Genomic DNA, 11,013 nt, shown 5'->3' with positions numbered 1-11,013 from the left:
GTCACTTGAAACTTAAAAGCATTTAAAAAGAAACATCTCCAGTTTGGTTTCTTAACGTCTAAGTTTGAACTTAAATATGTGTCTGGCGTATATAACGTGAAATGTGGAAAAAAAATAAATGTCAGAAGATGGATTTGAACCCACGCCTTCTCACGAAGACCAGAACTTGAGTCTGGCGCCTTAGACCACTCGGCCATCCTGACTTTGTTGATTATGATGTGTTAGTTATTAATAGTAATAACTAACGGTTGCAGCATCATTACCAAAGGTAAACCTGAACATAGGCAGCACCGCATCAAATTTCAGGCAAAAAAACACGAAGCCGAAATGGATTTAGTGAAAGCAATACATACATAAGGTAGAAACCGTTGTGGCGGTGATGACAAAACCCAAGTTAAGATAACCGGAACCTATTATGTTACTGTAGAAACATGAAATGAATCTGACCTGATCCATGACGATGGTCCCCGGTCTTCGAGATGAACGAACCACGACTCGATCTTCTTCTCCGGTAGCTTAAGATCTGCAATGGTTTTTGGGGGTGTGGAGGTGACTGCTAAGAAATCTCAAGGATCTCTTGTTTACAGACACAAAAATGGTTATGGTGGTGGCTCTTATTGAGAACAACTAACGCTTAATAAGGAGGTGGAGACCTCCTTATATAGGAAGCCTCATGGCCACCATCATGGTACCCTAATGGGCCTAGCCCAGTTAGGGTTACCTCCACAAAACCCCCTCAGCCCAATAATATTGTATTAGTCCATATAATAAAATAAGCCAGACATAATAAAATAAGCCAGACATAATAACTCGTAGCCGAACCTGCAAAAACATATCAACTAAAAGTGGATGTATTACAAGGTTCCCATCCTCGGGCAAATTATGAGGTGTGCCCAACCTACGTTGGCGCGTAGCCGTTTGGGATATTATTAGGCTCCCGACCTTTATGTTTGGCGCGTGGCCATGTGGGATATTATTAGGCTCCTGACCATTATGTTTGGCGCGTGGCCATGTGGGATATTATTGGGCTCCCGACCTTTATGTTTGGCGCGTGGCCATGTGGGATATTATTGGGCTCCCGACCTTTATGTTTGGCGCGTGGCCGTTTGGGATATTATTAGGCTAACATACGTTATGCGAGAGCTTTCGGTGCATGTATGGTGAAGGGTTGAGCGCGCATTCATGGCGGGGGGTTGAGCGCGCATGCATGGCGGGGAGTTGAGCGCGCATGCATGGCGGGGGTTGAGCGCGCATGCATGGCGGAGTTGAGCGCGCATGCATGGCGAAGGGTTGAGCGCGCATGCATGGCGGGGTTGAGCGCGCATGCATGGCGGGAGTTGAGCGCGCATGCATGGCGAGGTTGAGCGCGCATGCATGGCGAGGTTGAGCGCGCGTGGAACAGATCTGAATATCCACATCAGGTAGGTTTTATGTAAAAACCAACAGATTTGAAAGGATTTATAGATCTATGAATATGAAAGGTGATTATTGCTCAAACGAACCCAGATCTGAAAAAATCATAACTAGATCTGGTATATTTCACTTATAAAACACACAGATCTAAGGGTTTTCCCCAAAGTTTGGTGGTATTTCTTCTTGTATATTTCCGGATCTAGAAATATTTTCAGATCTACGGATTTTTGGACTTCCATAGAACAGATCTGAAAGAAGAAATCGTAGAACCTAGAGTATTTGATGAACATATCGGAGGACCGAGACGAAAAACAAGACGTGGTTCGTTGCCGGTCCCACGGATGGCGCCAATGTAGAAACATGAAATGAATCTGACCTGATCCATGACGATGTTCCCCGGTCTTCGAGATGAACGAACCACGACTCGATCTTCTTCTCCGGTAGCTTAAGATCTGCAATGGTTTTTGGGGGTGTGGAGGTGACTGCTAAGAAATCTCAAGGATCTCTTGTTTACAGACACAAAAATGGTTATGGTGGTGGCTCTTATTGAGAACAACCAACGCTTAATAAGGAGGTGGAGACCTCCTTATATAGGGAGCCTCATGGCCACCATCATGGATTCATGGTACCCTAATGGGCCTAGCCCAGTTAGGGTTACCTCCACAAAACCCCCTCAGCCCAATAATATTGTATTAGTCCATATAATAAAATAAGCCAGACATAATAAATTAAGGTCGTAAGCCGGGTTTAGTACCATACCCTTACAGTTACAAATGCATTGTCATTGTCATGCCATTTCATTTGTTAGTTACATTTTACGGGGCACTTGTTATAACTTATAGCTGTTTATATGGTTCATTTGTTTACCTAATTGGGAAATAGCATAATATGTTGGTTGAGTTTTCATATAGCTTTAAAATTGTAAGACTTTATTTTATCATCATTTTATGCTGTAATCTCTCTCTTTTCTTTTTTTTCTGTTTTGTATTTTGTAATACATTGTCAAGTGATGTTTCATCATATAATCTTTGTGTTTGTTGGTCTTGCGGTGTTGCTCCATATTTATATTTCTTGACATGGCCCAGTAGACTATTGTTACAGGAAACCCACTTGTCAACCCTTGGACGCCTGTGCACTTTTGTGAAGTTCCCTTTTAGGATCTCTGATTGCGCACACCAGACATTCGATACACTGTACTATGAAATAGTTACGCTTATTATGATAACTATTCGGTGTTCTCGCCTCTCAGTTTACAAATTGTCCACAATTGACCGTGCTTCTTATTTGTTTGTAGTCTTATCAATTCATGTGTTGTTCACATACTACTTGATTCTTACGACGGTCAAGAGGTAGATTATGAACACGTGATCATTTGTAAGTATTTTTCATTGCATATTCTTATTTTTATTAATAAAAAAGTGGTGCATTTGATTTATAATTTGATCAATGTATTAACTAGCATTAACATTCACACTACTCTGTTCACCTAACACACCAGAATCTAAAGTTGTTATAATGGGTTCATCATTCCCATCAACCAGCTTGCATGTGATGCACTCACACTTGTTGTTCACAGTACATCAGATTTTCTCTAGCTCTATAACATACATATTAACAATTCACATTGGGAGACAAATATGACTAACATCATATTAGAAATGTTTACCTAGGAAACATGTTCATGACCAGTGGGTGATTGGGAGACACCTATTTCTTTGGCGTAAATCATTCAATATAACTGAAGTGTCACACTCTAGACCAACAAGACAAAAATAACACGTCTAAAATATAGACGAGATTTGAGCTGATGTATCAAGACAGTAGAAAAAGTAAGCCTTTAAAAGGTGGTATCTACCTTTAAACTTGTATAAGCCAAAAACCGTACTTACAAATTTGGCTCAGTAATGCTATTGAAACCGACTTAACATGTACAAAACACCCCAAATCCATAGTTTTGTTCATACTCGTAATGATAAGTAATCGACCTCAAAAGGGACTATTTTCCAATCTAACCCGGGTAACTCTCTTTAACATGATTTAAAACCTTCCTTCAATGTACAAAAAAAAAAGATACAAGTTCTTACATAAACCCTTGTTTCAATGTAGAATTGGCTAGATTGGTAACCATTATATAATTCCTCAAATTCTCACATTGTTGTAAGTTGCATCCCATCAAATTAATATTTACTTTTAAGAATTTGTATATCCCTCTAATCTTGTAACAAGCCATATTTTCTTAAAACACAAGTTTTCGATGTAATTATACAGAAACATGATCAAATACATTTTATTCTTAACATAAAAACAGTGAGAATCAATTTGCTGTTATTATTAGGTTAATTTTTATAGGTGTTTGCTGTTATTTTTTTGTTCATGTTTTGCTAATTTTCGATTATGAGACGTTATAAGTATTTGTTGATTTATATTTTGTTGTTATTATTATATTTTTTCTTTTGTTGTTATATGTATTTGCTGGTATTTACTGTTATTATTTGGTTCTTGATTTTGATTCTTTTGTTGTAATTTTTAGGTTTTTTTTCTTTGTTATTATAAACAACTGTTTATGTAGATTGGTATTGTGTAGGTATTGTTTCTTAAGTTCTCATTTTTTTATAAATTGGTATTTCTTACGTTCTCATGTTAAGATTAAAATGTACATGAACCTTCTCCTAATTATGCAATATTTTTAAAGTACCATTTCAAAAAAACATGACATTTTACAACTGAAGAAAAAACCTATATGCATCAAACTGTGACAACAGCTGAAAGAATGAGTGTCTGGCACATTAAATGTAAAAAACAAATATTAATGTCAGAAGTGGGATTTGAACCCACGCCCTCTTTCGAAGACCAGAACTTGAGTCTGGCGCCTTAGACCACTCGGCCATCCTGACCTGATTAGTTATTTGTTCTATAGATAATGAACATCAAACCATCTAATATAATAAAAGTAAATAAAATGGTAAACCAAACTACCAAACACATTTTAGATGCGTTGTGCGGAGAGGGGCGGGACGGTTTGCGAGCCCAACACATTTTAGATGCGTTGTGCGGAGAGGGGTCTCCGATTGCGGATGGTTTGCTCAAGGCTATCTCTGCGGTGGTTAATTTATTTTTGGGGGGAAGGTGTCCTAAGGTGTTGGCAGAGTTTGTTGCGTCTGCCCCACTTACGCCGTTGCTTAAACCGGACAATGGGATTAGACCTATTGCCGTTGGGGCCATTTGGAGGCGGTTGGTCTCTAAGGTGGCTATGAGGGGTGTCGGGAAGGAGATGGTTAAATACCTCGGTGACTTTCAATTTGGGGTGGGAGTCCCCAGTGGGGCAGAGGCCGTGCTTCATAGCGCGAACAGGTTTCTAAATCAGTTTCATTCGGATGGGTCATTGGCTATGCTTACTGTTGATTTCTCCAATGCCTTCAACTTAGTAGATAGGACGACCCTTCTACATGAGGTTCGGAGTCGATGTCCTTCCATTTCTCTTTGGGTGGATTTTTTATATGGGCAGTCGGCTAGGTTATATGTGGGTGATACTTTCATTAAATCCACCACTGGGGTTCAACAGGGGGACCCTCTTGGGCCTCTCCTTTTTGCCTTAGCTTTGCACCCACTTGTTCACCAAATCAGAGATCGGTGTAAGCTTCTCTTTCATGCTTGGTACTTGGATGATGGCACGATTATCGGGGATACTAGAGAGGTAGCCAAAGCATTAGATATTATCAGGTCTGAGGGGCCTCGTTTGGGTCTTGAATTAAACGTTAAGAAAACAGAGTTATTTTGGCCAACATGCAATGGGGTGAAGGCACAGGAGGGGTTGTTCCCTTGCGGGATTGGAAGGCCGGTGCTTGGCGTGAAACTCCTTGGTGGTGCTGTAAGCCAGGATGCGGGGTTTATCAGCAGTTTGGCTATGAAAAGGGCATCTAGCGCTGTGGAACTGATGAGCTGTCTCCCAAGACTTCGGGATCCTCAATGCGAGCTTCTTTTGCTTCGCTCATGTATGGGAGTCGCCAAGCTTTTGTTCGGTTTGAGAACATGCCAACCTATGTATGTGGGGAAGCTGTTTCTATATTTGACAATGGTCTTCGAAGGGCGATTGAGGACATCGTGGTTTGTGGAGGTCCGTTCTTTGGGGATCTCCAATGGAGGTTGGCATCACTTCCGATCCGTTATGGGGGGTTGGGTCTCTGTTCGGCCGAGGATGTATCTACATATGCTTTTGTGGCTTTGAGAGCACAGTCGTGGTGTTTGCAAGACCATATTCTTCGGGGTTGTGATATTTATGGGTTGGACTCTGATTATGGGTGTGCGATAGATCGTTTACGTACTTCACTTCCAGATTTTGATCTTAGCGGGTTCTCTAATAAGGACACCGCCCCCCCTAAAGCCCAACATGTTGTGGCGAGTGCCTTATTTAGTGGAATCGTCAAGAGTTTAGAAGTGAAGTTTGATCTATCCCCTCGCCAAAAGGCGGTGTTTGAATGCCTTCGGGCTCCTCGGGCTCAGGATTTTCTAACGGCCATCCCCATTGAAGGATTAGGCCAACGTATGTCGGGTTTGGAGTATCGGGCTATCCTTAAGTACCGGTTAATGATCCCTATGTTCCCGACGGATGAACCTTGCCCAATTTGTCGTAAGGTCTGTTTGGATTCTTTTGGTGACCATGCGGTGCATTGCAAAGAATTGCCTGGCTTTAAATACAGATATGATCTGGTTAGGGATGTTCTGTGTGATGTTCTTAAACGGGCAGGGATTTCTGCTAAAAAGGAGGCCCCTGTTAACTTTCTCACGGATCCTATTGAAGGGAGGTCTACTTTACGACCAGCTGATATTCTTGTGTTCGGGTGGGCAGGGGGGAAACACGCCTGTGTGGATCTTACAGGAGTGTCTCCTCTTGTTGGGCTCAGGGACCGTGGGTTTGTTGTGGGTCAGGCTGCGTTGAAGGCTGAATCGGGCAAAGTTGTTAAACACGAGAAAGCTTGTTTAGATAATCAACATGTCTTTCTACCATTTGCCTTTGATACATTTGGTTTTCTGGCTCCAGAGGCTGTGAAATTTTTGAGTAGGGTTCAGCGCGTCGTACACGGAACCTCTTCAGCTTCTAGGTCCCAAAGCTTCGTTTTTAGCAGGATTGGCTTTGCTGTTCAAAAGGGGGTTGCGGCGCAACTTGTTGCCCGTTTGCCTGCCACTTTATTGTAATCGTTTTATAGTAAATTATATAAAACTTCGATATTATTGTAAAAAAAAAAAAAAAAAAAAAAACTACCAAAGACATATTGGATGATACAATTCAGACGTTTAGAACCATGGTATAGGCTATATGAACAGTTGATTGGCATAACTACATCACCAAAGGTAAAAAAATTCTAACAAATTAATACATTGACAAGTAACATAAGTTAAGTTGTTGATATCATTGAATGATGAAACTTATCAACTAAATGGTGTTTGTATCATTATATACCTCACTATATGAATGCTGAAAGAAGTATTGCATCGCATTGCATGTATACATCGGTTGAGAATCATACAAGGGTGTAATAATAACATTGAAAAAATGTTTGGAAACTTGGCTGGGTGAAAGGTGTGATGTGGGGGGTTCAAACTTATCTTTGGATGAATTTGTATAACGTAAATTACATATGCAGATTTCTAATCACATTATCAATCAAACACATTTTTGCTTATGATTTAAAAAATGACAAATTTGGGACCGATATCAGAAATCTTATCAAGACTTACAAACCCGCTTCGTTTGATTGGAAGTGTGGGACTTAAATGAACTAGATATTGCAAAGAAGTAATATACAACACATAAAATCGGTGAAGTATAAAAGTAAATATAAAATGTGCATTTCTCCTTAGAAACTTGTTGGTTTGGTTGAAAGTTTGGTAAAGCCTCGAAGATATGGTCTTTCACTTTCAATATGTTGCTTTTGTACTATAAGCCAGACAACTTTGTTAGGTTAGGTTGGTACTAGATCACAGATATCTTGCACATATAACTGATTTTTGCGAGATCTTAAACAATAATATAAATTATTCAATTCAATTTTTTGATTTAATTTTTTTAAATGTATAAAAACGATTGAAATGCCCCCCTTTTCACCCTTCTAGTATTCTAAAAATATAAACAAAATTCGTTTAATATAAAATTTACACATGTGCAAATTATCAGTAGTTTACTTTTCACACATAATCAGCATATGTGTAGGTAAACGTTTAAAAATGAAATATATGTATTTAAAAGCAAATTAGTTTAATGGCTTTTATATAGATATACATATACTAGTAGAAGTGCCCACGCGTTGCGGCGGGATGCGATGAGAATTTTATCGGGGTTGATTAGACTCATGGGTCGTGTAATTGAAAAACGATTAATATAATTGAATAAGAAACGAAAGGATTTTTAATAGAGTTTGATCTAATAATTTAACTTTGAACAAGATATAACTCTATGATGTTTTATAATGGGTGAGTTGGATCGAGCGTCATAACTATGTTAGATTCATTTTGGCTGTCTAATATTAGCTCATTATATATACACAATTTGTGTATATGAAAAGAAATCAAAAAATATGCAAATAGGTAACATGTAATTTTAGTAAGACGTTAATTGTGCATACTGCAAAAAAAATTGTATAATAGTAATAATTGCGTAATCAGCTTTATTGTCAGTATAGTTTAGGATACATACAATAAAACTAAGTTAAAAACAATTACGCATTTAGTTGTTTAAGTTAACGAGCATTGGTTCGTTATGGTACTATCATTCTCTATAGTATGTAATTTCAAACTACTTAATCAACCCTACGTCCAACTAAGCAACCCAACAAAAATTTTGTTCATAATTAAACAGAAAGGTTTGGATTAGAACCATTTGCCCAAATTTCACCTGAGTTTTAGTCCTTAACACTGCATTCTCGGGTTTAAAAGACAAGGAAAAGAAATGATAATATTGGACAGGGGAAGAAAGGAAAATAAATTATATACTTAAAAGAGATTCTCGAGTTAAAATAAAAGAAAAGAAAGTGTTAATTATATTCTTGAACTAGATTGGAAGGAAAAGATAGGAAAAAAAATTATAACTTTACAATTATGTCCTCATAGCCAAATGAAAAAGAGAATTAAAATAGGGTAAATTGGTAATATTGTAATGGACTATAAACTTTCCTTCACAATCTGGTCATATTTGGCAGGAAACTTTTGGAGGAAAAAAGACCCAACTTTTCTTTCCATTCCCTTTCTTTTCTTTTAAAATAAAAACTCAAGAATGAAAAAATAAAAACTTTTTTATCTTTTCTTTTCCAAACCATTAAATAAAAAACTCAATAAATAATGTAGTGTAAAAGTCATAAATAGCCGATGTTGTATGATATAGGTGTTATCATGGTGATGGATTTGTTGTGAATGTACAATAATTGTATTTATAAAAAGTAAATTAAACTCGATGCGAAAACACCTTTAGAAAGGTGTATTTTGACTTTTCAGTCAAATTGTGACTCTAATCTTAAAAATTTGACAAAAAGAAATTGCAAGTACACTATACACTAATCTATAGAACATTTGCTATAAATGGAAAAAGTTTTTATTATTATTTATATCAAAAGTCGAGAACACATCAATTTTTAAACCAAGCAGCCATCAGTTCGACCTCAAAGTCCCTTTTCCTTGGGGTCTAAACTCACCAAGAACACTAACACTAATGGCTAGAGGGGTTCACCATACATGTCCCATAACTGCAATTTCAATTTCAACAATGTTTTTTCCAGCTAAAATCGATGATGGTGCAGCCCCTTCTAAGTTGACTGGTTCCATTCCACCTTCTTTAAGTACCCTGCATGTTGTATCAACCACTTGAACCCTGTCTGCTGTATCAACCGCCTGCTTGTAAGAAAAAAAAATTATAATTGTAAACATTATTATTTAAAAAAAAATAATAACACAAATTTTCAAGCATATTAACGCATAATGTGTCAGCTATACTATTTAACACGCTTTTAAATAAAAATTTACCACATTATATAACTTATATACGTTCTTAATACTTCATAACTGCATGCATATTAATATCAATCTAAAAGTGCTAATTTTAATTTAAAATAAAGCTTTTCAACAGACAAAAATGCAAATAAACAAACCATTTATTATATTAGTTTACTAAAATGTCCCTGTATACATATGATACATCTGATGTTTATTAAATCATAAGAAACATCAAAACTATGTTCATCTACAACCTTATTAGAGCATAAAACATGCATAGTAAACATATCTACCAAAAGGGATGCCCTAGTGGTGTTCCTGACCTAGATGTATCCCCCCAGCCATAATGGCGGGGGTTCGAGCCTCAAAATGAGTTGAAGTTAAAGCTTAGCTATAAAAAATAAAAGTACACATACACGTATCTACGGTCATTGTAATAGGGTGTTAAACGTGTGACATTTGTCTGTTCATACGCGATTTGCAATCCAAATAAGAGGCCCAACACCATAAAGACCACCAAATGATATCGCCATTGCAAAATTCCCATGATCTTCCATATTCTAATACTTCCAGCCCATTTAAATTGTCTAAACTCTGCTTTAGTTCCAGACACCCCAAAAGCTCGGTCCAAGAATATCCATAGCTTCAAAAAAAAAAATTATATATATAAATTATTCAACTACAAAAAGATTTTTCATAAACTCAAACTCAAAAGTCAATACTCGTCATAATACAGAAAATTTCCTTGTCCCTTTCAGTGAACTTTCGGAATCCCATAGCATCCATTTAACGAGCTTTTGTAAAGAAAATCAGATCATAATGGCATTATATAAAGTTCATATACGAAATTTCTTTACTTCAAATATATTAAAAAAAAATTAAACACCTGTAAACTTGTCACTCGTATGGAGGACCATAGTTGCAACGCTGTGTTTGTTCTTAGAAATGTTGTTCTTGAGGTGCAATGGTAGGGAAAAAGAGAGAAAAGACAAATGTAAAAGAATCATCAACTGTCAAAATAATCGCAATCGTGTTCAGAAGAACTTTTAATAAATGTTCTTTAAGGAATCTACTATTGCATCTTGACGCATAAATACCTTGTTTACTATTCTCCACAATAAGATGAGAAACAAAAGCATGTTATACCAATAAAAACTACATCTTCCATGCCCAGAATCATCAATATTCTTAGCCACCTAATACTACGGTGCGAAACAAAAGAGAATGGGCCCGCACGAAACCATCAATGTTCTTCACCATCTCCCTTTTCCTGCAAAAACACGAAGCATCAACTTTCAAAATAATCGCAATCGCGTTCAGATTCAATCATGCCTTTAAACGCACTTTCTCTAATAAGTTTTATGAATTTCCAATATCTTCTATTGGTAATTCTAGTGTCATCAGACTATTTGAGTTATCGAGATTACTTGTATACCAAATGAGAACTCATAATATACATTGGTACAAGTTAGGAGGTATTCTTTAAGGCTCCTACTACTGCATCTTGACACAAACATGATTTAAAGGCTAGCACATTCCTGAGCTTCAATTGCTTGATGCGGCTACCTTTAGAGGGAACTCGGTTGTATATTCACTTTGTCAGGTCGTTTGGCTACCACA

General features: G+C 37.3%; 2 non-coding genes across 2 annotated transcripts; both read right to left on the bottom strand.

The window, feature by feature from the left end:
* Positions 1–119: 119 nt before the first annotated feature.
* On the bottom strand, positions 120–203 carry TRNAL-CAA (transfer RNA leucine (anticodon CAA)). The gene has a single exon. It is a non-coding gene; the product is annotated as a tRNA-Leu (tRNA).
* Positions 204–4,223: 4,020 nt separating this feature from the next.
* TRNAL-CAA (transfer RNA leucine (anticodon CAA)) lies at positions 4,224–4,307 on the bottom strand. Its single transcript has one exon. It is a non-coding gene; the product is annotated as a tRNA-Leu (tRNA).
* Between the last annotated feature and the right edge of the window lie 6,706 nt (positions 4,308–11,013).

The sequence above is a fragment of the Bidens hawaiensis genome, unplaced genomic scaffold (assembly GCF_021521415.1).
Source record: "Bidens hawaiensis isolate Kalapana, Puna unplaced genomic scaffold, B.hawaiensis_p1.1 tig00000055_1, whole genome shotgun sequence".
Lineage (NCBI taxonomy): Eukaryota > Viridiplantae > Streptophyta > Magnoliopsida > Asterales > Asteraceae > Bidens > Bidens hawaiensis.
The sequence above is the reverse complement of the archived record's forward strand: the minus strand, read 5'-3'. Positions and strand labels throughout refer to the sequence as shown.